Below are 24,165 nucleotides of genomic sequence, written 5' to 3'. Positions count from 1 at the left end.
TAAAAAACCTGAATAACAAACTGAAAAGTTGGACCTTTAGAATGAATCAGAATAATAGTATTCCAAAAATAATCACTGAATTATAGAACTGAAAGAGGCTTTAAGTTCATTTACTGCAACTCCCTTGCCCTCTCTCATTTTACACTGAAGGAAATTGAAGCCCACAATGCATAAATGACTTGACCGAGATCCTACCATTAGTGGCAAAGCAAGTTTTATAGCAATTTCTCCGATGCCTGGTTCAGATTTATTTCCATAGTATCGTAGGGTGTAAGTTCCAATTTAGTTTGGATTTTCAGAAAAATCCAAAAGCAATTTAGAAAATTATCAATTATAAATTGTTAAAAGACATTTAAGTATGCAGTTTATTAAAGGAATGAACTCTTTCAGAAAACTTGTAGATTAACCCATGATACCAAATTCTAGCAGTCATAACTAATACACCATCTGAGGGTTATCTATTAAGAGCTGAACCTAATTTTGTAATCACATGTCATCTAGGTTTCATAATATTAAGAATTAAACACTCCTATTCCAAATTTACAGATGAGGAAAGAGGCTCAGAGAAATAAAAAGTCAGCCTATCTTTCAAAGACATTAAAAGTGGTTGTGCTAGGATTTGAACCCAGCTTTTCTGACCAGTCTATGCTTTTTGTTCTATGCCATATCACTTCATTGAGAAGATGACTAACAATAAACAGTTACTAATATAATGATTAACTATTGGGTTGAGACAAAGTCAAATTTCAATAGATTTAAAAAATGTCCCAACAATGATCTTGGCAGTAAAATTTTACAATGAAACTTGGTAAAAGGCATCTGCCTTTTTCTCTAGATTATCACTTTAGTATGCTATAAAATAAAATAAATTCATATTTAATTCAAATAATGAAAACATAAAATTCTGTTTTATTTTTTTTTAATATTTTATTTATTTATTCATGAGAGAGAGAGGCAGAGACATAAGCAGAGGGAGAAGCAGGCTACATGCAGGGAGCCCAATAGGGACTCAATCCAGGGACCCCAGGATCACGCCCTGAGCCAAAGGCAGACAGACGCTTAACCACTGAGCCACCCAGGCATCCCTAAAATTCTGTTTTAAATAACCAAATAATGTAGAGTTATTTTTAAATTATTGGGATCAAGTCCAAATCCCCAAGTAACACTCAGGTTAAAATCATCATAGTCCATGAAGCTTCCTTCTCATACTGAAACACTTTGAAAAGGGTAGCAATTTAAAAGATTTTTCATGCAGGTATTTTTCTCTAGTGAAATCATATCAGTCTATGCAGACTTCAAGTAATCTCCTTAGTATAAATCTACCCCTAAACTTGTCAATTTTTTGTTGTTTATTTGACTGAGAAGGAGTAGAAATTAAGTAAGTACTAAGAAGTTCCCACTCCCATAAGGAAAAGCCAATACTTTTTTGGGGTCTCTTTATCTAGGATTAAAAAATGGTTTGTACAGAGTATCTATACTTTTTCCTTTCCTTTTTTTTTTTTTTTTTTTTTTTTTTTACTTTTTTCCTATAGGATGCAAACATGTTAAAATAAACTGTATCTGTCCAACTTTACATTAATGTAACCTATTGTGCAGGTTCGGAGATGCTTTGACATCTATGATTCGTTACCACCGAATAGTATGAAGGCATGAAGATGTATACACTTTTTACTTATGCTCCAGGCTACCAACCAGTCCATATTAATAAGACATATTAAGTACTTGGTACATAAAAAGAATTATGCTGTCTACTGCTTGGTATGTAGAGTGAAGTAAGGATGCTGCTTCTAATAGCATTTTCAGTCCTATTGAATGAAGCAGGTGATGAGTGAGTGGCTAGGTGAATAAGAATGTAAACAAGTAAACAAAAAATAAATACTGCTGTATGTGTCTCAAAAAACTTCCAGTCAAAGGACATCTGGGTGGCTCAGCATTTTAGCGCCACCTTCAACCTAGGGCTTGATCCTGGAGACCTGGGATCGAGTCCCGCGTCGGGCTCCCTGCATGAAGCCTGTGTCTCTGCCTCTCTCTCTCACTCTGTGTCTCTCATGAATAAATAAATAAAATCCCTGCATGAAGCCTGTGTCTCTGCCTCTCTCTCTCACTCTGTGTCTCTCATGAATAAATAAATAAAATCTTTAAAAAAAAAAAAAGACAACTTCCAGTCTATTAAGATGAAAACATTGATTTAGAAAACATGAATTTATCACCTCTTATTGGCCTGGCACTATGTGAGGCACCAGCAATGCTGATGAGCTAAATGAGGTCATGTCTATTACCAAAAAATTTAAGATTCGGTCTCTATCCTTCAGAAATAAAGGCAAGGTGTAACACACAGTGCTGTACATTTTGGGACATTCAAAGATGAATCAGACTCTGAGTCTTCCTTCAAAAAAGATAGCAGGGGAGTGAATGCCTTCTTCACTAAAAATAATTACCAACAGGTATAAAGAGTAAAGATTTAAGAAGTAAACATTAAAAAAGTCTAAGAGTGGTTCAAGTAGAAACTGGAGGAATCTGGGAGTATAAGTCATATTTAAGCTTGGCCTTGAAGTCTAGATAAGATGGCAAAAGCCACGGGTTCAGGGGAATGGTAGAAAAATTCAAATAGCAGGACAAAGGAAAGATGACAGGAAAATCATGCATATGTTCAGGGAGCAGGAAGTACAACAAATGCAGACTGTGGATCCTCAGTAACCTTGACAACCTAAAGTCTTTCCAAACAACTGTATCCCCACCCAGATGAAAACTACGCAGATTTCTGTGTAGGAACGATAAAACAGGAGAGATAAGTTAGAGCCTTTAGTTTTAGACTGAGGTCTTACTTAATTCAACAGGCAAAGGGAAAGAACTGAAGGTTTTTGAAGAAAGGAGTGCTATGACCCTAGATAAACTTTCGGATAATTATTCCTGGCTGCTTTGCATATTGGACTGGCTAAAATGAGACAGAAGGAGTCAAGAGGATATTTAATAATATGGCACAGTGGTAAGGGATCATGTGGCAGTAAGAGACTTCATGGAGAAAGCAAAGTGCTCAGCAAAATTTTTTACACACAAAAGTGCTCAGTGAATGACAATGTCTATAGCAATAATAATAATGAAATAAAGTTTCTTACCATTATAGGCATTATCATTTACAGACCACTTCTGTGTGCAAAGAATTTTGCTGAGCACTTTGCTTTCTCATTTATCCTCAAAGCTCCCCAAAGACTCAAAACATTTTGTGACCCTCAAAAACTTATGAAAAGCTAAGAACTCCTACTCTTATTCCCATTTTATAGATGAGGAAATTGAAGATTGAAGAAGTTAAGAAACAGGCCCTAAAGTCAGCATCAGGAATTCAGATTGTTAGCCCAGTGGCAAAGGTAGCAAGTACTTTAGACATATAATTTGGGTTGGAATCCTGGCTTCATCACTCACCAATTATATAGTCTTGGGAAAATTAACTGAGATAATGCTCATACAGTACTTATCATACTTAGCTAATAATATACAAAAATGACTGTCATCATTATCACTATCTTTACCATTTTGAGTCTTCAGATATAGACTTCTACAATTCTTACACATCACATGTTATTTCTTCTCCATCCATATTTGTTTTTTGGAAAAATTAAATCATATCCATTCTATGAGAACATTATTTCTAGAAAAAAATTTTTTTTAGTTTATAGAAACTTTCCAGTTCATTTTACTAGTGTTAAAATAGAAACTAAAGTCAGATTATGCTAAAGAACAGATTTAAAAAATAAAAGGCAAAACATCTACCACAAAATAATTCCTGCTCTTAAAAAGAGTACTCCTTAAAAGTCCACTTAGAGTGAAAAAGCTGTTTTAAGGTAGTGAATTCACCCTGTGACAAGTAAATCTATGCCAGCAATTACCAAACCCAAAGCTGTGGAGTTTTTTGTTTATTTATACTTAGTACTATCTGTATCTAACCAACATAGCTATCTGAGAACTAAATGAGATAATGCATACTACCTAATTGCTCTCATCATCATCATCATCATCATCACCACTGCTGATAACATGTGAATTTTAGGACACATAAATCTGTACTTTGAAAGTCTTTCCAATAGTATCATTTCTGCCAAAAACTACATCACAAAAAAAGCACTGACAAAAATAATAAAAATAAAATAAAAATTATAAATTTTTATATAACTAATTAATTCAGCTTATTGCAAAAGTCATGTATATTTACAGCAATAAGAAGTTTTATAAGTAATGATATCTCATTTTTTAAAATTAAAAATTGTTTTTATTGAACTATAGTAGACATACAATGTTATTTACTTTCAGATGAACGACTTAGTGACTGAGCAACTTTTTATATTATGCTATTGCCACAAGTGTAACTACCATTTGTCACCATACAACACTATTAGAATTAAAACTGTCATTATTTGCAGATGACATGATACTATATATAGAAAACCCTAGAGACTCCACCAAAAATATTATTAGACCTAATAAATGAATTTGGTAAAGTTGCAGGGCACAAAATTAATATAAAGAAATCCATTGTGTTTCTACACACTAATGACAAAGTAGCAGAAAAAGAAATTAAGAAAACAATCCCATTGCAATTGCATCAAAAGAATAAAATACCTAGGAATAAACTTAACCAAGGAGCTAAAAGACCTGTACTCTGATGAAAGAAACTGAATACAACACAAACACACGGAAAGATATACCATGCTCATGGATCAGAAGAAGTTATATTATTAAAATGTTCACACTACCCAAAGCAACCTAGAGATTCAATGTAAAATTGAATCTATCAAAATACTATCAGTATTTTATTTAGAATAAATAAACCTAAAATTTGGAACCACAAAAGACCCCAAATAGCCAAAGCAATCTTGAAAAAAAAGAACAAAACTGGAAATATTACAATCCCATATTTCAAGCTACATAACAAAGCTACAGTAATCAAAACAGTATAGTATTGGCACAAAAACAGACACATAGATCAATGGAACAGAATAGAGAGCCCAGGAATAAATCCACACTTATATTTCATTCTTACATATTTCTTTAACCTGCTTTAAATCAACTCATTTCCTATAGAACACTGCTTAGAGGAATTTAGCTTGAGAATGTTAGGATATCAGCATGATTCGTATCTAATTTCTAATCTAAGAATATTCTTCCAGCTTTCTTAAACTATAACTGACAGACAACAGTGTAAGTTTAAGGTGTACAATATGATGATTTGATACAAATATATATTGTGAAAAGATTACCACAATAAGGTTAGTTAGGAAATCTATCACCTCATACAGTCATCATTATTTTTGTGTATAGTGAGAACATTTAAGATCTACTCTCCTAGCAACTTTCAAGTATACAATATTGTTAACTATAGTTCATCATACTGTACATGAGATATCTAGAACTTATTCATCTGATAACTAAAAATTGGTACCCTTTGACCACCATCACCTATTTTCCCCAGTCCACTTCTAGGAGTATTAATATGATCACCTTTAAAGCCTGAAAGATGATTATATGAAGATTATTCAATAAGACAAATGAGGCCATTTAAGCCTATACTTCATGATGTTTTACATAGATCTTCTAGTAAAGTAGAAAAAAGCTAAAGCACTGGAGTTATGAATGAGAATGTCTGAGTTTCAACTTAAAATGTACAGCATGCTAACTGGCCAACCTTAGACAAATAAATAAAAAGTGATTTTCAATGTTATCTCATTTTAAAATGAGAGTGGAGATTATTTACTTTCTGAATTGTTTAGATTAGGGAACTGTTGAGTGTAGTTTTGATAGAAAAAGAAAAAGATAGCATATTCCAAAATATCAAAAATTTGTTTCTACTCAAAATGACATATGACTTTTCATTAATCTTAACATTTCTGGAAATTTTTTTTTGAGAATGAGAAACAGAGACAAAAAGTTCAATGTTTCAGCAGCAGTTCTCAAAGTGTGGTTTACAGACTCTTCGAGGTTCCTGAAACCCTATCAAAGAATCCATAAAGTCAAAACTAATTTTGTAATAACATTAAGACACAGTATCTTTTCTGCTATGTTGACATAGTACAAAAGCAATGGTGAGTGCCTTACCAAGAACAGAGGCAGCAGTAGCAAAATGAACTAGTTCTCCACTATACAATTATAGTACAAAATGAACTGAATAACAGTTTCATGTAAAAATGTTCTTGATTAAACAGCAAAAATTATTTATTAAGTTCTAACCAATGAATAGATTTGTTTTTAGTATTCACTGGGATGAAATGGGAAGTATGCATAACGTGCTGCTGCTACATACCAAAGGACAGCTGTCTTGAGGGAAAGCAGATGTGCAACTGAACGGCAAGCTCTATTAGCTGATTTATGAAAACACCTTTTTATTTGAAACTGATTGACAAAACTATAGTTTTTTTTATCATTGCCAATAAATACTATCTATTGTATTCACTTTAGCGAAAATATTTGTGAAATATCAAATTCTGACTATTTAAACTATCAAGCAAAAATTAGTATTATGGAAAACTTGTATCTGCTAGCATGAACCTGAGTTTCCTGGTATTTAGACATTTCTAATGAGATAACTGGTAATATCAACAAATGTGAATTTTGAGGTCATGTAATAAACTGTGTTAACTTTTGGAAGATCTGCATAACTAACTAAACAAGTTTTTCCAAATGAATAATGTTACCCAATCATGCATGGAAGTCACTAGAAATCAATTACAAGTCCATTGTTATGGTTTCACATTTCATATGTAGCTAATCTTTTAAGAAACTGCCACAATTAAACAGAGTTACAATATGATCCAGCAATTCCACTTACAGGTATATTCTCAAGACAAATGAAAATACATATATATATATAAGATATGCTTGTGAATGTTTATAGCAGCAATATTAATAGCCAAAAAAGGAAATTTACCAAAGGTCTGTCGATTGAATAATGGACTAAAAAATGTGGTATACATCTATACAATGAAATATTATCTAGCAATAAAAAGAAATGAAGCATCTAATAAAAAGAAAACATTGATACCGACATTGTGTGAAATAAAAGGAGCTAGTCATAAAAAATCACATATAATATGATTCTATGTATATGAAATGTCCAAAATTGATAAATCCATGAGAAAGAAAGTAGATTAGTGGTTGCCTGGGCTGGAGAGGGTGAGAGAGTTGGATCATGGTTAAGGGATGCAGGGTTTCATTTTGGGGGTGACTAAAATGTTCTAAAATTGTGGTGATGGCAGCACAACTCTGAATATATTAAGAACCATAGAACTGCACACTTACAATGGGTTAATTGTATGGTATGTGGATTATATCTAAAAAAAAAAAACTGTTAAAAAATAGAAAGTCAATAAAGTAGGTAAAAAGAGAGACTACCATATCTCAAGTTTTATTGTAATAACAATAAAGAAAAAAAAAGAAAAAAAGCAATAAAGAAGATACACAATGATCCTAAAGGTTACTAAAATACTCCCTGTCTGACTCCGTATCTGTGTGAGGCTGGATTTTTCTTCCTACATTTTAATCAAAATAACATAACAGATTGAATACAGAAACAGATAGAAGAATCTACCAGTCTTTCATTAAGGCAAACATTAAAGAGATTTCTAAAAAATCAAGACAATCATTTTTTTTGGACAATATAATTTCCTAAAAACTGTTATTTTAAGTCAGGGACAAATTGCTACAATAGCAAAACACTAACTTTCAAATTCAAATTGGATACACAGTAAACAATTTCTAACACTTTTCTCTGTATCATGTCATCTCCCAACAGATACATTTACGCTTTATGTTGTGTTGTCTGACTCTGGAGATGCCTAGATTTGTCTGAGTTTGGTAGCTCATTGCTGGCTTTTTGAGTCAGTAAGATTAAGTTGCTGGTCATTACTATCAAGTGAAAAGAAGACAGAAATCCTAACCTCATGTAGTATGTTATGCAGAAAACTATTCTCCTGAGGATGTCCACATATTAGTTCCCAGAACCTGTGAACATGTTAGCTTACGTGGCAAAAGGGACTTTGAGCCTGATCTAATCACAAGTCCTAAAAAGCTAAGAACGTGTTTGCTATGGTTAGAGAGAGATGCAAGACAAAAGGTCACAAAGATCCCATCTAAAAAGGACTTGACCTGCCATTGCCCTGAAGATGGAAGGAGAGCAAGAGCCATGGAATGCAAGAGACTTCTACACAGGCAGCAATAAAAAACTGGTACAGTGGTAATGTCAATTTTCACTCAAGACTGTGTGAGGGAGATTTACCATAGACTTAATATGAAATTTCAGCTTCAAGGCCTCTTGGCTTGCAAGGACATTTTACAAGACCCTGAGCCTTGGTTATTTTATATATATAGTTTGTATTTTTAAAAAGGACCAATTTCAGATCCCAGAAAACATATATCCACTTCTGGAAAATGCTAACAATATTAGAGGAATTTCCCCCATAGGGATACACCCCACTTCCAAAGATTCTCAAATATCTTCTGATACTATTGGGGGGGGAGATACCTCAGAATTTATATGAGTATGGTCCCATGAGGAGAGAAACCTCAGGAAAAAATGAGAAAAATGAGAAGTCAACATCAGAAAAAAAAATATATTTTTAAAGATTTTATTTATTCATGAGAGATACAGAGAGAGAGAGAGAGAGAGAGACAGAGACAGAGACACAGGCAGAGGTAGAAGCAGGCTCCATGCAGGGAGCCTGATGTGGGACTCGATCTGGGGACTCCAGGATCACGCCTTGGGCCAGAGGCAGGTGCTAAACCACTGAGCCACCCAGGGATCCCCTCAACATCAGAAAATATTTTTTTTTTCAGAAAATATTTTAAGAGTACTAACAACATCTACTAAATTACTGGGAGTAAATCATCTAAGTATAAGAGACATTTATGGAATGATTATATCCAGAATTAGAGTTATGTATACAATGATGAGAGTTTTCATTTCTCCCCAAATGGTTCAAATTTCAGAACAGAAAAAAGATATTTTTGGTCATTTCTAGAAAGAAATTTCTCTAGTCATATTATCGAGAAATTGAAATTTGTCATTAACTATCAATAAATAAATAAATTAGAAACTGACTTGCTGTAAGGGTTACTTTTTCTTAACTACCTGGTTGTGTCAACTTATCTCAAGGCAACAAACAAGTATTTATTTCTTGGAGCAGCACAGATTACCACTGGAGGTCAGTCTTGGGCTTTCCCTCAGGTCATCAAACATACCAGTGAAAGGAAGGTGAAAGCCAACTAGCACAGTCCAAATCTTAACCTCTCATTGTGTAGATGAAGATACTAGAGCTCTGAGGGACTAAGGAAATGGCTGGCATATAAGGGATTAACTGTAATTGTAATTTATACTATTTATACTATTGTAAATAGTATACTATTTATACTATTAATTGATACTATTAATATCAATTAATACAACTATTATATGGGAAAGGCACATTTATTATATTTATAATACATATCCTATATTCTAAATGAAGAATAGAAAACTCTTGTATAGAACAATTCCAAGTGATTTATGTTGATACTACCCCTTCCCCAGGATCAGACAAATTCGAATTAAATGAAATTCTAAATATACCTGACCAGTACTCCTCAAAACTGTTAAGGTAATCAAAAGCAAGGAAAATATGAGAAAGTGTCATAGTCTAGAGGAGCCTATGAAGATATAACAATAAGTGTAACATGGTATCATTAATGGGATCCTCAAACAGAAAACGTTCATAAAATTTTCTTAGAAAACTGAGGAAATCTGAACAAAGCACAAACTTTAGTTAATAGTTATATCAACATTAGTTCGTTAGTTGTGACAAATGTACCATACATACAAATTTAAGATGTTAATAACAGGGAAAATGGATGCAGGGTATTTAAGAACTCTCCATACTATTTTTACAACTTCTCTGTAAATCTAAAACTATTCTAAAATAAGAAATGCATTTTATTTTGTTTTAAAGATTTTATTTACTTATTCATGAGAAACACAGAGAGAGGCAGAGACACACACAGAAGAAGAAGCAGGCTCCCCATAGGGAGCCCAATGTGGGACTTGATCCCTGGGCCCCTGGATCATGACCTGAGCCAAAGGCAGACGCTCAACCGCTGAGCCACCCAGGAGTCCCAAGAAATGTGTCTTAAAATGACGTATACATTCTAAAAATCAGAAACCTTTAAATAAATTTATTAGTATCTGAGTCTTCATTTTCTTTTGTCTGCCAGGAAGTCAACAGTCAAATCTGAGATTCAGGCCTTGTGGCCTGAAATTACGCTGTGTTGTTGTTCCTCTGGTCTTAATTTTTAGCAATCTTTAAATTTTACCAATATTTGTATGCATCTATATAGATTTCAATCTATATTTACTAGGTAAAAAAAAAATTAAATAAAATAAGCAGATTCCTGCCTTCCATCTCTAAGCCCCGTACCATTTCTTAATAGGTATCTTACATCTTATTTCTGGAGTAAAGAATAATCAAATAGGCACTGCTTCAACTTCCTACTACTAAACTGTTGAATTTATTTATATCTACTTACATCTGAGACCATGCTCTCTTTCTCTCCTTTTGTTCTATTAGAAGAAGTATACTTCTTCCTAACATCAACCCCTCTTGCTTTTATTTTTAGGAAATTATTTTCTCATTATTTTAGGAATGGTACACTGTTGCTTTTTCCTTCTCATCTCAATATATTTCAACCTCCCTTCCAACCGAATCCTGACCATTGACATTTAAACATCCTTGTCTTTTCCGTATTTAGAAATAAAACCAATAAACAACTAAATAATAACCATTTCTTGAGTCTTTAAAAGGAGACAATAGTTCACTGCAACTTTTTTTTTTGGAGGCATCAATGAAATACAGAGCTGGTCAAGAATTCAAGAAGTGCAAGAGAATATAAAGTGCAAGAGAATCCCCATCTGTGGCCTCTGAATTTAGGACTAACTGATACCTATAAGCAAACATGTAGCTGAAGAGTCATTGCCCTTTGTTATCTAACTGAGAACAGCTGGAGAAAGAATGACCTAGAGCACCATCTTTCCATTAACACATGTACTGAGATTAATCAGTTCATTTATTCTATTTTTACTCAGGGAAGATAATAATGAATTACTTATGACCTTTCTTCCTAGGGCTTTCCTCCTTATATACACCTTTTCAAGCAAATGCAGAGAATGCCCATTCCTGTTTTTTTTCCCTCTTCTTCCCTAAATCAGTGCTCAATTCAGCCTCTCGTCATCTGGATTACTACTATGGCTTCCAGTGATCTCCCTATCTAATCCATCTATCACTATTCCAAATGTGAACTTGATAATGTCATGCTGCTTTAGATCCTTCAATAGCTTACCATGCAATACAATAAAATGTAAATTTTATATAAGAACAGTTAAAGTCGTCTATAAACTAGACTTTGCTTAATTCTTTAAAAACACCCACATAAAAATCAGTTAAGACACTGAATGACCTCTAACAGCACCTCTAACCAATACATTCTCAGAGTAGGGAGTGGGGCAAATACCTGGGCTTGGATACTTATTCAGCTATATAACCTTGGGCAAATGATGTGACTTTTGTTTTAATGTAAATTCAACTAATTAACATAAAATGTATTATTAGTTTCAGAGGTAGAGGTCAGTGATTCATCATCTTATATAATACCAAGTACTCATTACATCACATGCCCTCCTTAATGTCCATCATCCAGTTACCCCACTCTCCCACCTCCTCTCCCTCCAGCAACCCTTGGTTTGTTTCCTATGATTAAGAGTCTCTTATGGTTTATCTCCCTTTCTGATTTTGTCTCGTTTTATTTTTTCCTCTTTTCTTCTATGACCCTCTATTTTGTTTCTTAAATTTCACATATGAGTGAGATCATATGATAACTGTTTTCCTCTGATTGACCTATTTCACTAAACATAGTATCTTCTAGTTCCATCCACGTCATTGCAAATGGCAAGATTTCTTTCTTTTCTTTTTCTTTTTATGTCTGAGTAGTATTCTGAGATGTGACTTCTTTGAGACTCAGTTTCCATATCTGTACAATCTGAGACAAAGCCTCAATTCAGGGGGTTATTGTTAGGACTAAAGGAGTTAAGCTATATAAACTACTGAGACCATCTGGCACATAATCAGTATCTAATAAGTGTTAGCTGGTACTATGGATTCTGGGTAGCCACCTCAGTAACATTCTGACATTAATGGAAATCACTGTTAATAGTGGACTTTATGTTTTCCAAATGGGCGAAACTTTTTTTAAAAGCCAGGTTTAGGGATCCCTGGGTGGCGCAGCGGTTTAGCACCTGCCTTTGGCCCAAGGCGCGATCCTGGAGACCCGGGATCGAATCCCGTGTCGGGCTCCCGGTGCATGGAGCCTGCTTCTCCCTCTGCCTGTGTCTCTGCCTCTCTCTCTCTCTCTCTCTGTGACTATCATAAATAAATAAAAATTAAAAAAAAGAAAGCCAGGTTTACCAGAGTGTAATTTGTAAATAATAAAATTTACTCGTTAGAAACATATAGGGGGGATGGTCTTTAACTAATGCATACAGTTGTGTAACCACCACAATCAAAATATAGAATATTCCATGTCCTAAGTATCCTTTTGTGTCTTCCAAATGTGTATTACTGAATGGACCAATTTGTAGAAAGAAAGATGGGACATAGCACATTTGCTGAAGTCTAGGAATCTTAAAAAATATAGAAGAAAGATTATTGGGTTTGGGCTTTGGTGTTTATTTTATATACCTCTATACTCTGTGAGAGGATTTTTAGTCATTTGCTACAGAAAACCTTTGATGAAGAGCCAAAGTTTTAGAAATAAGCAATTTAAAAATGTATGAAATCTCAGATGAGAGTTATATACATTCCCATGGCTCTGATGTTAATATTTTTAAAAAGTTGGTTCTTTTATGTAATAGTAACTGAAATCCCAGAAGTTTGCTTATTAGAACTGTCATATAGAAAACCCAGAAAACCATGGACCTTCAGTTATTTTGAACAGCTAGCTCATTTATCATATTTTTGTTCAGAAAGGTAATAATGAATCAGTTACGAACTATTTTACTACAGTGTTTCTAGACTGTTCCTACTGATATTCAAGTATTTTTGTAGGTCATGAGGAATAAGGCATTAAAAAAAAGCACTGGAAATTTTTTTAAAATCTGAGAAATGAGCAGTTATTAAAGAGATAAGATTCAAGGTCAAAGAAAAGACCTAGAACTTAGTACAGACAGGAAAAAACATGAACATAAAAGAATAGATGAGAAGGACTAGCATTCTAATTGAGGATGAAGATATAGCTCAGGGGGTTTTACCTGTTCTGATCAGCTTGACCGTAACACTATTTTTTTGTAATGTAATTTTATCATGCTTCATAGACAGATATGGTGCTTTATGTAGTTGTTTATTCTTTAGATAGTTGTAGACAAGCCAAGTACAATAAATAATAAAGAGTCTGGAGAAATAGAAACTTTACTTTAGTGGAAATATTTATTACTTTAGAAATATCGAAGACACACTAAGTTCTGTGTATTTTCAGATGGCTAAATTAAATTTCTTTTTGTAAATGAGATTTTCCTTGAAGAACATAATTTTTAGCTACCAAAGAGAGTGTCAGAGCAGGTACCAAGCATGCACAGGATGGATTACCAAGTAAGTCATTACCAGAGACTAAAAGGAAAGGAGATCTAAGGAAGTGGCTAAAACCAAGTGGTTAAGTGGAGGAGGAAGGAGAGAGGGCAAAGGAAGAAATGCTCAATTAGTGTTATAATTGTCTACATTATTCTTCAGGATATGGAGTGTATGGATCAAAGAACCCCACCTTCAGATCCCCAGTGATGTGGTTCTATTCTTTACCCCTAAAAATATGGTTTTTATTTTGTCATAAAAAATTTTATTTACTCTAAAACACTGATTTGAAAATGAGCATGTGTTACTCCTTTTATATACTATTTCTGTAAGTAGGCTTAATAAGATGATTACTTGCTAGCCAGGAGTAACAGAGTAATCACTGCAGCCAAACCCAGGGCAATCTTAGCCTTCTCATCCTTCTGTTTTATCAGTTTTTAAAGTGTGCGCATTGTTTTCTTTTTTAAGAATAACTGTAGCTCCTGGAAACAATGGGTCCAATATATAACCCATATAATATATGTTACAGCTGTTTCAAATCCTAACCGAAATATAGATACTGATACTGTATTAGAATACATTATATTATAGTAGAATCCAGAAAGATGTAGCTATGGTTATGTATGTTTGAACTACCTATATGTGAGGAAAACCTGAGAGGTTCAGTCTAAAATGGATCTGAGCTTAGAAGCACATCTGTTTAAGTTATTATATACTTCAACTAACTTCAACTCCTCTCTATTGCTTACCTACTTAAAACATTTCAGTCCAGTATACGGAGCCCTCCACAATATGTATGTACCCAACCTGTCTCCATTAAGCATTCAGTGAATCACCAATATTTTCCAGTTCTTTTGATGTGTATATTGCATACATCTATCTTTTCTCTATGAACAGAAATAGGAATTCCTAGGAATTAAGGAATCCATTTGCCAACTCATTGCTAACATTTTTCAGCAAATTGTACTGTGTGCTCAGCACTTTGGGCTTTATTATCTCTATCTTAGAATTACTGAAACAGTGTATCAGTGAAGCTTTTGTTTGTCCTTATGTAATAAAAAAACAAATATTACTGGATTAATTTATGTTTATTTTCTTCACATTAAATCTTAAAGTCCAGTGCTGGTGGTAGTGGCTTCATGATGTCACATGCATCTCAGGATCATTTTCTATCTATTTTGCTATCCTTAGTATGTGGTTTTTGTCATCATGTTTGTCACCATGTTTTGCCTAATGGTCACAAGTAGCTGGTCACTTCCATTGTCGTTATTCCAAGAAGGTGAAAAGTAAGAAGCTAAAGACTTTCCCAGAAATCTCTTGGACACTTCTCTTTGTATCTCATTGGCTAAACTGTGTCAAAGGATGTCAGATGATGTCAAAGACTTTTTCTCTCCATCTTTCAGCTTCCCTGGTTTCTGTGAATTCAACTCCTTTCATTTTTAAAAACACAGGTTTTCTTCATGTGATAGTGGTGAAGGAGAATAGAGAAGCATGGTCAAACAAAGCTCCAATATACTTGATAACATCCGGACTTAATCCATAGGAAAAAGAGTTTATCCTTCTCAGTGTATTCACAGAAAACACTCTCCTGGTCTAAATAGTGTGTCCATATCTGGGCTAATGACTGACAGGGGGATGGAGTACAATGATTGACCAGGCCTGTGTCTCATATCTACTCTGGAATGAGAATCCCTATCAAAACCACATAGGAGAATGTTGTTTAGCCAAAAGAAAGGAAGTTCTACCATCAGGTAAAGAGCGTTAGAGAAGCTGGGCAAAGACAATACTTGTCACTATAGCAGCACTGAGCAATTAGTAAGCCAACATTGTTTTTGCCATTTTATGATAACTTTAGGCTTTAGTGGAGATTAAGTTCAAAGTATTGAAGAGAAAACTGCTTTCTGAGGAATATTCTAGCTCTGGCTACCAGGTAACCCTGAAATCTCCGTGGCCAAGGCTATCAGTTATATCCCAATATTCATCATCCCCTTCTTTCATAGTTAAATAATTTTAAGCATGGCACATGGTCATGTGGTAGAAGGATTACATTTCTCAGCCTCTCTTGCAGCTAAATGCAACCACATGACTAATTTTGGGCTGATGGAAAGTGAACGTATCTGACATATGCAACGAGCTAAGTGTGTATGTGTGTATATATATAACCATATATCTTGATCTAGCTCTAATTATTTATCATTGCTTATCTTCCTCATGAAATATATAAGCACTAGAACACCAAAGCAGAAACTTTATATCTTTTGTTTAACGCTGTCACCGTAATATCCATTGTAGTGTTTGATATTTAGAAAAGATTCAATATTTATTGAATAAACAAATAGGTCATTCTTTTCTGCCTATTCAATTCCAACTTCTCTGTGAAGCTAGATCTCTGACCACCTGGCCTAATCTCCTGTTCTGAATCACTCCTATAATACTAATTTTCCATAGAGCACATTTAATACTTTTCATTGACTGCTTTGAGTTCTTAGTTATAAATTCATTTATCTATGTTTTGTTTCCCAACCAGATTATAAAATCCTACAGGGCAGGGATCACAGTGTACTTATTTTTCATACCTTTTTTCAGTCTGTAGCCAGTATATTTGGTATATGGTAAGCCCTCAATGAATACTCCTAAATATGACCAGGAAAGACAGTTTAAGAGAGCCTTAGGAAAACAATGCATTCATTGGATTTCTGGTCAAGAAATATGTATGAGATAAACATAAGCATGGTTAGAAAATTAAAAACATTATGGTTTTTCTTGATGTTTAGTATGTACCCTGAAGCAATGATGCATTTCTAAGCATAAGCTTGTTTATCAGGAGACAATGAGGATATTTTTAATATCTACAAGGCCTAAGTAAAATTGAGACAGGTGTGATAGTTCAATATACCTAAGAAGTCCTTCTCTTGGAGAGGATAGGTAATAAAATACTTAATAACTTTTCCAGGTCTAGATTTTAAGAAATTTAGAGTATTTCCTCCAAGGCTTTCTTGTCCATTTAAGGCTCTGCTTGAATCCATATTTTATTGGTACCTGTGTTTATTGCTTGGTTACAAGTAGTCGATCCAGGTGCCTCTGAAGGGAAACAAATACTCAGCATAGCAACACCAATGGGAAGTCACCACATGCACAACATTCAAAATTCCGATCTCCTTTTTTAATGCAGAAATATATGACCTCTGAGATGGGCTTTCCCACTCATGCCTACAGCAAGACAGAACACTAACATCTTCTCCCACACCAGTCTCAGTTTTCACTTTCAAAACCCAACTCCACTCACCTGTGTTCTCAGGGTATACTTTGCCTCTATTTCCCTCATCTTGCCTAATGTTCTACTCCAAAAAACCTGTCACTACACCACCACTTAAAGTCGCTTCTCCTTTTCTTTACTCTTAAGTTCCTAGTTCTAATTATTCCTAGCAATCCTCAAGTTGGTCAAGTATACCTTGCAAGAGTTTTTCACCATTGACTAAAAAAACAAGAATTTTAATTCCTAAATGAAGAATGACTCCAAAGATTATTTCCACGCTCAAATAGTAATAATACCATCAAAAAAACAACTTCCACCACTATTCCATAGGGCATTTAGTCAATCACAGTTCGTAGCAAAAAAGTCCAACATTTTATATTGTCTTATAGCAAACTGTAAAAGCACACAAGCAAACTATGTTAGCCATATATCATATCCTATTATAATATTTTCTGTACTAATATGTTTCTATATATGAATTCAAATACTTAGTATTTTGGAAGAGTGGGATAAAAATATTGGCAATTTTACTAATTTATATTCATATAAAAATTAGTTACTTGATACTCTATAGTTTCTCTAAACTTTACATTAACTCAAAATCACAATCTTCTCTCATCTGACTCTTTTGTGTTAAGTGGCAGTAGGTTTAGAGAACTACTAGTCCAGAACGGAGAAGGAAGGAAGAACTTAGGAAAAATCATTCTGATGGGGTGAGGGGGTGACATTTTTTTGTAAGTTGCAAAGCATGAAAAATTAAATTGCTGGCACTCAGTAGAGTCACTGGTGGGAGCTGGGGTTCGGATGGAGAAAAGAGGCAGAGATTTTTTTAAAAACCTGAGCAAATAAAGAATGTGGCAATGATCAACTTTAGGAAAAACAATCAAGGAACTATGACAATAATGTACTACTTTGCTAAGCAATGAACAATATTTACATAGACTTTATAAGAAAAATAATTTGTATTGACTTTAAAAATATGCTGTTAGAATATTGAGAAGATGGAAGAGTGGAAAGAAGTTTAAGAGATGGAATCTTCATCTAAAAGAAAATAACAAGTGAATAGGTAAAACATGAATGAGTAAATCAAGAGATGGTAGTCTTTCATTATATACAGAAATATGGGGATAAATACCAGAAGAGTTAAAGTAGTTAAAAAGGTTGAGGTGGGGTTATTAAGAAACTCATACTATTTTGATATGTTTAGTTTAGCAACAGTTGTTCATGTATTACTTTGATAAAAATAAAACTGCATTATAAAAAATAAACCATTTCAAGTTAACAGGCTATTTTTAGTATCTTATCTATACTGCTTATGGTTTCACATATTTCAGATAGGCTACTCAGCTTTCATCTCAGTTTAAAGCAGTCTAACATAAAAGTTGATGCGAATTTTCTACATGCTGTATTTTTTGTGTGATAGCAACTGAAATAAAATGATATAAAGGTAGGGTTTCTTGTTTGTTTTGTTTTTTAACAACTTCTTATAATGTCCTATATACTAACAGCTTTAGGAAAACTTATGATTTAGTTTTCTTTTATCATATAAAAAAGGCCTGTATTATTCTTCCATAGATAGACTTGGATAAATTAAAATTTTTTAGTTTTCTGTTTATTCACATTCACTTTCAAAACTTTCCTGATATTTACTGGTTCGTGTTACTGAACTCTCTCTCTTGTTAATTCTTATTGCATGAAAGTTATGATTATATTACTAATAACCATTTTTATACAATTGGGCCTTTATGAGACTAAGATGGTCTTGCAAGAAAGCAAAGAGTTTTTAAAGGGTAAATCAATTGTGTAAATCACCAAAGCTCTACCAGAAATCAAGGATGAGTAGTGGAGCTTTATTTCCAGAGAAAAGTTAGAATTGCACATTTGGATTTGACTCTGAAATTGTCTAGGAGGTTGGCTCTGACCTCAAGTAAATGGCAGGGAACTAGGATGTAAGAAACCCCAAAACATTACTGACTGTTATTCTACTGTCATAGAATCAATTGTTGTCATAGAGATGAATTACAGAACAGAGTATGAAAGGACATGTAATTTGTAAATAGGAGATGCACTTTGGCTTTTTGAATATTAAATGTTTATTTCTCTTATGTTCTTTCTCGGACTGTCATAATATATATAGAGAAACAAGAACGGTTAGTTTAAAAAAGAAATATCCTGGGAGCCAGCAGTCATGAAAGGCATAGCACTCGAAGGGGAAAAATGAAAATCAAAGAATACAAAAATAGAGTGATTGATTCAGTGGCCCCACCTCTTCTAGAGTACATTTTTCAGAGCAAAAACATTAGAAAAGTTTTGATCAACATGAAAGACAATTTGCCTAAACTATCATGTGGTCATTTTATTGCCTGAAGTGCTTGCTTCTCTTTTAGCTATGTACTCTTTAGTTTGTGTGTTAGCTGTCCAAACAATCAAGATTAATATTATATACTGGTTTTAGCAATAATCCTTAGATTATTCCACTGTTTCTCACTTCTATTTTCAAAGGTTTGTCCATCTTTGTTCCCCTTTGTTTAGAGAGTACATGTTTCCCCTACTAACAAAAATCATCCACCACATTCTTGAATAACTTTTAAAATTAATCTTTAAATTAAGCCTGTCAAAGATTGTCTGGAAATATTATCACTATTCAAAGCAAGAAGTAAAGAAATAATAAGAATTAGAGCAAAAATCAATAAAAGCCTCTAGTTAGGCTAACTAAAAAAAAGGGGAGGAAGGAATCAAATTACTAATATCAGTAATGAAAGAGGGGACATCACTATAGATCCTATGGAAATAAAAAGAATAATAAAGGAATATTATAAACAAGTCCATGCCCACACACATCTGATAACCATTTCAAGAAAATGGACCAATTTCTTGAAAAACAATCAGATAAAACTCACACAAGAAGAAACCGAGGATCTGAATAGGCCTATATCTATTAGAGAAACTGAAGCAACAATTAATTAATAACCTTTCAAAAAAGAAAGCATCAAAAAAAAAAAAAAAGAAAAGAAAAAAAGAAAGCATCAGGCCTAGATGGGTTTAATGATGATTTCTAGCAACCTTTAAGAAGAGATTATACCACTTCTCTACAATCTCTTTCAGAGGACACAAGCAGAAGAAATATTTCCTAACTCAATCTATGGGTTAGCATTGCCTAATAGCCAAACCAGAAAAAGACATAAGAAAAGGAAACTATAGACCAGTATCTCTCATGAACAAAGACACAAAAATCTTCAACAAAATACTAGCAAATATAATCCAACAATGTGTAAAAAGAATCTTATAGGGATCCTTGGGTGGCTCAGTGGTTTAGTGCCTGCCTTCGGCTCAGGGCATGATCCTGGAGTCCCAGGATCGGGTCCCACATCGGGCTCCCTGCAAGGAGCCTGCTTCTCCTCTGCCTATGTCTCTGCCTCTCTCTTTCTCTGTGGAAAGAAAAAAAAAAAAGAAAAAGAAAAAGAAAAAGAGAAAAAGAGAAAAGAAGAAAAGAAAGGAAAGAAAGAAAGAAAGAGAAAGAAAGAAAAAGAAAGAAAAAAGAAAGAAAAAGAAAGAGAAAAAGAAAGAAGAAAGAAAGAAAGAAGAAAGAAAGAAAGAAAGAAAGAAAGAAAGAAAGAAAGAAAGAAAGAAGAAAGAAAGAAAGAAAGAATTATATACTACCCTAAGTAGGATTTATCCCAAGTATTGCAAGGCTTGTTTAACATTTAAAATTCAATTAGGGCACCTGGGTGGCTCAGTCATTAAGCATCTGCCTTTGGCTCAGTTCATGATCTCCGAGTCTTAGTATCAGCCCAATATCTGGCTCCCTGCTTAGTGGGGAGGCTGCTTCTCTCTCTTCTTCTGCTACTCTGCCCTACTGTGCTCTCTCTTTCTCACCCTCAAATAAATATGTAAAATCTTAAAGAAACCCTCAATTAATGTAATCCATATCACATCAACACACTTAAAATGAGAAATCATATGAATGGATATATAAAGAGCATTTGACAAAATCTAAACCCATTCATGATAAAAACTCTCAGTAAACTAGGAATAGACAGAAGTGACCTCAAGTTGATAAACATTATCTACAAAAAACTCGCAGTGAGAAACCTGAAATTTTCCCACTAAGATCAGACAGAAGGCAAGGATGTCCTTTCTCATCACTATTTTTCAAGACAGGAAGTCCTTGCTAGTACAATAAGGCAAGAAAAGGAAATAAAATTATTACAGTTTGGAACAGAAGATCTGTCCCTGTTTACAGATGGCAGGGCTGTCTATAATAGAAAATCTGAAAAAATCAACATAAAAACCCTTCAAATGAATAAGTGATAACACAAAAGTCAATTATATTACATTTCTATATATTAACAATGAACAAGTAGAATTTGAAATTAAAAACACAATAGCATTTATATTAACATACCAAAAAATGAAATTCTTAGATATAAATCTAACAAAATATATACAAGATCTATATAAGAAAAACTGTAAAACTCAGACGAACAGAATCAAGGAGCTAAGTAAGTGGAGAGATATTCCGTGTTCACAGATAAGAAAAATCAATATTGTCAAGATGTCATCTCTCAGCTTGATCTATAGATTCAATGTATCCCAATGAAAATTCCAGTAATTTGGGCAGCTTGGGTGGCTCAGCGGTTTAGCACCGCCTTCAGTCCAAGGTGTGGTCCTGGGGACCCGGGATCGAGTCCCACGTCAGGCTCCCTGCATGGAATGGAGCCTGCTTCTCCCTCTGCCTGTGTCTGTGCCTCTCTCTTTCTCTCTCTCTGTCTCATGAATAAATAAATAAAATCTTAAAAACACACACACAACACACACACACACACACACACACACACACAGACATCCAGTAATTTATTTAATGGCTATTGGCAAACTGATTCTAAAGGTTTACAGAGGCAAAAGAGCCATAACAGCTTATATAATAATGAAGAGAAGAACAAAGTTGGTGGACTAACACTACCCTACCTTTAGACTTACTATGAAATTAAAGTAATCAAGACAGTGTGGTATTGGTGAAAGAATGGACAAATAGGTCAATAGAACACAATAAACAGCCCAGAAATAGACCCTCATGAATTTAGTCAAATGATCTTTGACAAAGAAGCAAAGGGAATACGTGGAGCAAAGACAATCTCTTCAACAAATGGAGCTGGAATAACTAGACATTCCCATGCAAAATAATGAATTTACATACAGACCAAACCCCCTTCAGAAAAATGAACTCAAAATGGACATTAGACTTAAATGTAAAACACACACTATAAAACTTTTAGAAGAGAACATAAGAGAAAACCTAGATGATCTTGGGTATGGTGATGCCTGTTAGATAAAACACCAAAGACATGATCCATGAAAGAAATAATTAAAATTAGAAACTTCTGTTCTGTGAAAGATAGCATCAAGTATTCAAGGATAGAAAACAATCCATAAACTAGGAGAAAATATTTGCAAAAGTCACATCTGATAAAGGACTGTTATACAAAATATACAAAGAAACTCTTAAAACTCAGCAGTAAGAAAACAAACCAATTAAAAAATGAGCCAAAGACTTTTACAGACACCTCACCAAAGAAGATTTGCAGATGGAAGATAAGCATATGCATAGGAAAAGATGTTCCATTTCATATATGATCAGGGAGATGCATATTAAAACAATAAGAGATACCATTACACACCTAATAAAATGCCCAAAATCTAGACCACTGAAAACACCAAATGCTAAGATCGTGCAGCAACAGGAACTGTCTCGTTCAGTGCTGGTGGGAGCGCAAAATGGTACAAACTACTTTGGAAGACAGTTTGGTGGTTTCTTACATAACTAAACATATTCTGACCATATGATCCAGGAATTACACTCCTTTGCATTTACCCAAAGGAACTGAAAACTTACATCCACACAAAAGTCTGCAAATGAATGTTTATAGAAGCTTTATTTATAATTGCCAAAAGTAGGTAAAGAGTTAACAAATTCGGTAAGTTGTATATATTCCTAAAACACATCAGAAACCTATGAATTAGATTTCACTGATGTAAGAGATTTATACACTTGGCACAAACAATATAGGAATGTAAAATATTGTTTCCAACCCAATTTGCTTTAAGGACTTCATCAAAAATGCCACAGGGAAATATTTTTTGCTTTATTTATTTTCAGGTCTTATAATTACATCCTTATGGATCCAATAATGTGTATTAGAAAAAATTGATATTTTAGAAACTGCATAGCTCTACAGCCTTTTTAAAAAAAGATACAGCAAAGGGCACCTGGATGGCTCAGTTGGTTAAGCATCCAACTCTAGATTTCAGCTCAGGTCATGATCTCAGGGTTGTGAGATCAAACCCTGAGTAGGGCTCTGTGCTGGGTGTGGAGTCTGCTTAAAATTCTCTCTCTCCCCATCTTCCTCAGCCCCTCCCCCCACTCTCTCTTGCTTTCTCTCAATTAAAAAAACAAGAAAAAAGACATACTGAGCAAATAGAGGTCATGAGTGGTAAAAGATGGTCTAGTATCTTCAGATATAAAAGGTAAAAGCTTTATCATTTTAAAATAATTTTTAAAAAATAAAGATGATTAAGAGACTAATATAATAGTTATAATCCACAAACTGTGGTAGAATGGAAAGAGCACTGACTTGAAAGACTTAAATTAAAATTTCAGTTCCACTGTTTTTAAGTTATGTATGAGTGACTTCAGGCAGGTCACTTACCATCTCTGAGCCCCAAGACCCTAAAACATAAAATGTTAAAAATGTCCATATCAACCTCACAAGGTGGTTGTGATAATATGCTGAGAGATACAATGAATGAACTTACATGAAAATGCGTGGCACATTGCCTAGCATCAAGTAGCTCTCAGCAAATACTGAGAACTATAAATAGAACTTAGTCTTCTGTATAACTCTTGACTAAAATAAAACCAATTTCCTTTTCACAGATAAACTGTTTCTTCACTTGAGTTTTTATAGGAGATATACTTTAAGTACAGATATGATTATAGAAGTATGGAAACAAAAAGCAAAGAAAACATATCTTGAGAAGCATCTAATAAGCAGCGTCCTTTGTTTCATGCTGACATGCTTTGTGGTTACAATGCCGGGTCCAATGAACACCGGATCAAAATTAAAATTCTAGGCAGGCATTCAACTTTTATGATTGTGTCTGTTCTTCACTGAGCATGGAAAATGAATACTTTAGAAGTTATTTACTGAAGATATTCCCATAGTGCTATTGCATGTTCACTTCCAAAAGAGTCCTGAACCCTGTAATGTATGTAAGTGAAAG

General features: G+C 34.0%; 1 protein-coding gene across 9 annotated transcripts in view; it reads right to left on the bottom strand.

Moving 5' to 3' along the window:
* The window catches only part of VPS13B (vacuolar protein sorting 13 homolog B), a 734,128-nt gene that overhangs the window by 232,992 nt on the left and 476,971 nt on the right, over positions 1–24,165 (bottom strand). The window lies entirely within an intron of this gene.

Source organism: Canis lupus, chromosome 13, assembly GCF_011100685.1.
Source record: "Canis lupus familiaris isolate Mischka breed German Shepherd chromosome 13, alternate assembly UU_Cfam_GSD_1.0, whole genome shotgun sequence".
Lineage (NCBI taxonomy): Eukaryota > Metazoa > Chordata > Mammalia > Carnivora > Canidae > Canis > Canis lupus.
The sequence above is the reverse complement of the archived record's forward strand: the minus strand, read 5'-3'. Positions and strand labels throughout refer to the sequence as shown.